This window comes from Gossypium arboreum, chromosome 3, assembly GCF_025698485.1.
Source record: "Gossypium arboreum isolate Shixiya-1 chromosome 3, ASM2569848v2, whole genome shotgun sequence".
Taxonomy (NCBI): Eukaryota; Viridiplantae; Streptophyta; class Magnoliopsida; order Malvales; family Malvaceae; genus Gossypium; species Gossypium arboreum.
Window position 1 is genome coordinate 44,395,829 of NC_069072.1, and position 6,571 is coordinate 44,402,399.

Sequence of the window (6,571 nt, forward strand, 5' to 3'; positions counted from 1 at the left end):
GAATTATTAATGAGTCTATTTTAATAGAAACAAACAAGAACATCATTTGAATTCTGTATAAAGAGATAATTTATTTTAGTGAAGAAGGGTTAGAACTGTTAGACAACAGAACAGGGGTGACTTTGAAGAATAAACTGTACTGATTGGCTTAACCAAAAATTCTGAAAATTTTATGGTAAAAATATATATGAGTCTAGTTTCAGGAAAAATTAACGGATCTTAATTTGGAGTTCCGTAGCTCAAGTTATAAATAATTTAGTGACTATGACTCAAGTAGACAGCTTTGAATGAACTATAAATAATAGTTGAATTATAGAGAATGTTGCATATGAACATGAAATGTATTAAATTGATAATTAAATTTATTTATTTAGATCCAGAAGATTCAAATCTGAAGCTAGATCGAGGAAAGGAAAAGTTCGGGATTAATAGATTTTTACTGTTTACAAACAGTATCAAGGTAAGTTCGTGTAACTTGAATTATATTCGAAATGCTTGAGATTGTATGTTATTGATGTGAATATGATTTGAGTGTTCATTGTATGAAAATTAATGAAACATTGATATATTTGATAAAATGGGAAGAAATCCGTTTGAATGAAAGGAAAATTCGATGGATCTCGAAAAGGAATTGACGGTAAAAGGATCTAGCCGGACGGGTGATCCTATCCCGATATAGCCCTCCAGAAGAATATGTGTAAAATGGATTTAGCCGGACGGGTGATCCGAATTAGGGTCTGAATTTAGCTTTGGACTGGTAATTGGATCCAAGCTCATTAGAGTAATTGTCGTTGCTGAGGATTTAGCTTTGACTGGTAATCCCGACAATACTCTATGAGTTTATATTGCGAGATTTAGCCTAGACAGGTAATCCCGCCGCAAGGTTGAGGTTCATGAGTGTGCTCTCGAAATGGAAATGTCGCACATGAATATGAATTGACGGACCAAATTGTACACTAAAAGTGTACCTCTGAAAATCCATCGAAATTCGATAAATTCAACGGATAAATATGAAAAATAATAAGGAATGAAAATCATGGTATTGATGAGTACATCAATCATGGTATATATATATATATATTATTGATACATGGAAATTATTGTACTAACTTGAATGTTGAGTTTGTGCATGTTAGGGTAATAATGCATTGAATGGATATATGAATGTTTATTATATTGTATTGAAAATATTAGGTAAGTATAATTCTTGTTACATGAGCTTACTAAGCACAAAGTGCTTACCCGCTTCCTTTTCCCTGTTTTGTAGTGTTAAGAGCTCGGAGGTCGGATTTGGTCGAGACACATCACATTGTCAACCTCGTGGATTTCGGTATATAAAGAAACTTTATTTTGGAAATCAATGGCATGTATAAGCTAACAAAGTAAATGTTAACGTGAAATGAATGTAAAGTTAGCCATTAGTATGGTTAACAAACCTGGTTATAGATATGTGATGACGTTATCTTATATAAATGCATGAATCTATCATGAAAATATGTTGAATTGAAAATAATAATAATAATAATAATAATAATAATAATAATTCGTAAACTCCGGTAATGCCTCGTACCCTATTCCGGCAATGAATACGGGTAGGGGTATTACAAGATTAGTTGGAAGAATTCAGTGCGGGTTGAGGTGGTTTGCAATCACCTTTAATTTATTCTAACTTGGGTTTGGTCTGTTTCTTCATCAGTGCCGATTTTTGTTTCTTTCGTGTATGGGAGCCCGAATCGTCAAAAGCACAAGGACCTATGGAAGGATATTAGTTTAGCAATTCCTATGGGGAATATTCCATGGATGGCTATTGGTAATGATAAAGGATGAGAAGGATGAACACGAAAACGAATTGTAAAGTTTGTCAAAGTCGCAGATTTAACTTATGGCTCTAGACGTTTGAAAACAAACTTAGATTTTGACACAACCTGAAATGAAATTGAAACCAAGTCAGATAAAAAAATTAAAATAAATAACTAAAATAAAATAATAAATTAAAGATTAGAATAATAAGGAAGCGAATAAAGAAGATAAATAGAAAGATAGAACATGGTGCGTAGAAGTCCTAAGAAGCCTTGGAAACATGAATAGTCCACAACCCCTTTCAAACGGCTCTAATTTAATCTAAACAAAAAGTAGTTTTAAACTAAACTTTCTTGTTAACATAAAACTCCTAAATAACTTAAAATACTTAATAATTATAAAAATTCGAATAAAATAATAAGAGATGATAAATATAATATTGGGCTCATATATAATAAAAATTAAGCCTAAAGTCTAAATCTAATATGATTTAAACTCGAATTAAAAGCTCGAAACTCGTAATCCTGTTCAAAAATTCTGCTCGCACAGTATTCATTAAGACAGTCATAACTTGAGCTCTTGAACTCAAAATCGAGTGATTTAAAATGCGTTTCGAAGCTAAGAGATAAATCTTCAAACGCCATGAGACATCTCAACCCAGAAATGCCAGGATCCCATCCAAAAAGTTGTCACAAATCTGCTGATTTTCCAAACCTGAAAATTAGAAGTTTTAGTGATTGGAATTTAATAAATTTCTCCCCATCCATGCATGAATCATTCTCCCTTTCTTCAAAAAGATTCATCCTCAAATCTTGTCTTTGATTGAATCCTGATTTGATTTGCTTAACCTTAAGGTAATGTGAGTTCATCACATTCATGGGTCTGAAATTGTGCCTTGAAACTCGCATCATTCCCCCTTCCTCAAGAAGATTCGTCCCTGAATCTTTAGCTGCACAGAAAGAAAAGGGTTTAGAATAAATAATAATAAAATGAAAAAAGTACTTACCTAAGCTTTCTTGTGCGTCAAAACTATCTCTAGGATCAAATATATGATTTTGATATTCTTAAATCAGCATGGATCAAGTATCTCTCCTTCAAAAACAAACCATAAACACTAGACAAAGAAAAATTAGGCACATGAATGTTCAAGTAAAAAATAACTTGTAACTTTCTTTGAATAGGCATAGTCATCCATACGAATTTCCAGCGATGAGTCAAGAATTTCATAGAATTATAAAAATCAAGTTGTTTGATATTATTATGTAAAAATTAATATTTAGAGTTTAAGGTAGAAAATTTTGTTTCAAGATCAAATGCATGAGGTTCTTTAATAAACCTGTCGAATGCAACAAAATTAAACTTAAAATACCTAGATAAACCTATAAAATCAATTGAACTTTCAGGCTATTGTTTATTAAAACTTGACCAATGAGAAAGCATGTTGGAAGGAAAAAAAATCAGTAGCATACTTATCCAAAACATTCAAGGTATGCCTACATATTTCAATTTCCGATGTATCATTACTTTTCTTACCTTCTATCACCTGTGGAGAATTGTCAATGTTCAACTTACCTCTTTTCCACAAGTAAAATCACCTATCGATGGTAGAGTAATATAATTGAAAGTCTGTCAATGGATCCTTGAAGTCCTGTAATGAAGAAACACCACTAAACAAATTTGAGTTAGGGTTAGTTAAAACAGAATCACTCCTCACTTTTGTATGGGTATTTTCTTGCTTTTTATTTTCTTTTTCCACTTGAGAACTCTCCAATTTTAACTCGTATAGATTTTCACTCATCAAATTTGGACCATCAAGTAGACTTTTATCACTCAAGTTCTTTTTTCTCTCTGTCTTTTCACATGATTCTTCCTTACTTCCCATATCCCCCTCACAAGTATTATGAATATTCAATTTAGTACAATATATCTGAGTATGTTTCTATTTCATCTAACTCTACAGATTCAAGGAAAAAAATTCTCATTATCATTTTTTTCTGGTTCACAAAGTTTGCCATCTTCTTTGATCAACAACAGTCTTGTGTTGGCACAATCATGATTATAGTGTCCACGCCCTTTACATGTAAAACATTTAATGTCACGAGCTCTTTGCTATTTTGGTGAAAAATTAGTAGAAATGAGCTGCTTGAAAGATGTAGAAGAATATTTTGTAGGAATTCCACTTTTTCGCTCAAAAGGTTTAGTCTCAGCATGTTTTGACAGCAACTTATTAATAGCATAAGAAGGTTTCAAATTCTTGAAAGTAGAATTAAAACTTGTAACTGGAAAATAGTGTGATGTGCCAAATGGACTAGATTGATGTTGTTGAAATTGTTGCTTAATCTCAATTGCCTTGTGTACCAGCTTCTCAAGATCAAAATATAGGTTTGAAGATTAAGAGAATTAGCTATTGAAACGTTCAAGCCATCTACAAATCATGCCATGGTAGTTTCTTCATCTTCTTATATATTTTCTTTTTGTATAAGCATCTTCATCTCCTTAAAGTACTCATCAACAGATCGATTACCTTGAACAAAGGTGTTGAAGTCTCGTTGAGACCTCTCTATAGTAATGAGAAGGAACGTAACGCTTTCACATCACTTGCTTCAACTCATCCCATGTTTCAATTACCTTTTCGCTGTTTCTTTGACGATCAATTCCAAGTTGAATCCACCAAATCAATGCATAATCTAAAAATCCAAGGGTCGCCAATTGGACATTTTCCTCTTCCTGGCATTTATAGTAATGAAACATAAGTTTAATTTTTTATTCCCACTCACAATATACTTTGGGATCATCCTTCCCTCTAAATGGTGGAATGTTGAACTTTGGTTTAGCTAAAAAATGTTTCCTACAATCATTATTAACCAAAGTCTCATCATTTGCACGAGAGACACGTTGAGCATTATTTGTACGAATATGAGACTGATCAATCTTATCTCCCCAATTACGATTCCGACGCTTAATTTTTCTACTTAGATGTTCTAATTTTTTTATCATATCTAGAATAGTGTCACGTTGTTGATCTCAAGCATTTCTAACCTCTTGATCCCTTCTCAACTTCCCAATCATAGTATTGCGAATCATTGTGAAAGTCTGAAAGAACACCATACTCAAGAAAAGAAAAATTAAGCAAACCTCACTGTTATGCACTCAAAAATAAAAATCAAATTCTCAATGAGGTAAGAATTAATCTTGTGAGCCTTTTAAAAAGTGTCGATATCAATCAATCAGAATGTATTAGAATCAAACTAACAAAGCAAACCTAAGAGTATTATGAGTCCAAAATCGGCTAGACATCAAAGAATTTTGTTGCATGGAGGAAGGAATGTGCAACGTACTTTACCTACTAACACAAGAAACAATAAATTATTAAAATGCATAAAGGAACAATAGAAAGAAAAAAAATGAAAACCTAAGGCTAAGAGTTAATGAAAATTACTGAAACCCGAAAACCTTAAAAATTGTAAAGCAACTTAACAAACTTCGTTCAAGGTGTTCTCGATTTTCAAAAACCACGAAATTTTAACTGGAGCTTCCTTAAATAATTTAGATCTTATCTAAAAAGTTTCAGCACAAAATTCAACCCACATAATAGTTTATTATTTTTTCCTTTATTTTCGTTTTTTCTTTTTTTTGTAACTTTTTTATCACTTTTTTTTTGGGAAGTATTTTTTATACTCTAAAATAGTGCCAAGAAATAGTATGAAAAATTTTAGATCGTTTAAAAAATGTTTACCCACTGAAAAATATTTTTTTCTGAAAAACTGTTGGGGTAAAAAAATTTATTTTGAGGCTGTTTGCTAGAAATCAGTTTATAAAAACAAAAAGAACACTAAAAACGCCCAAATCTGATACCAAATGATAGAGGATGAGAAGGATGAACACAAAATTGGATAGTAAAGTTTGTCAAAGTCGCAGATTTGAATTATGGCTCTAGACGTTCAGAAAGAAATTTGGATTTTAACACAATCTGAAACGAAATTGAATCCAAGTTAGATAAAACAATTGAAATAAATAACTAAAATCAAATAATAAATCAAATATTAGAATAATAAGGAAGCGAATAAAGAAGATAAATGGAAAGAAAGAATGTGGTGTGTAGAAGTCCTAAGAAGTCTTGGAAACATGAATAATCCACAACCCCTTTCAAGCGGCTCTAATTTAATCTAAACAAGAAGTAATTTTAAACTAAACTTTCTTGTTAGCATAAAACTTTTAAATAACTTAAAATACTTAATAATAATAAAATAATAAAAGATGATAAATATAATAGTGGGCTCATATATAATAAAAATTAAGCCTAAAATCCAAACTCAATATGATTTAAACTCGAATTAAAAGCCCAAAACTCGTAATTCTTGTCATAATCCAGTTATGAAATTTTGCTCGCGCAGTCTTCACTAAAATAGTCATAACTTGAGCTCCTAAACTCAAAATTGAGTGCTTTAAAATGCGTTTTGAAGCTAAGAGATAGATCTTCAAACACCGTGAGACATATCAACCCAGAAATGCCAACATCCCATCCAAAAGGTCATTGCAAGTCTGCTAATTTTCCAAGCCTGAAAATTGGCAGTTTTGGTAATTGGAATTTAATAAATTTCACCCCATCTATGCATGTATCATTCTCTCTTTCCTCAAAAAGATTCATCCTCAAATTTTATCTTTGATTAAATCTTGATTTGATTTGCTTAACCTTTGACATTGTTATTGGGCCTTGAGGTAGTGTGAGTCCATCACATTCATGAGTCTGAAATTGTGCCTTGAGACTCGT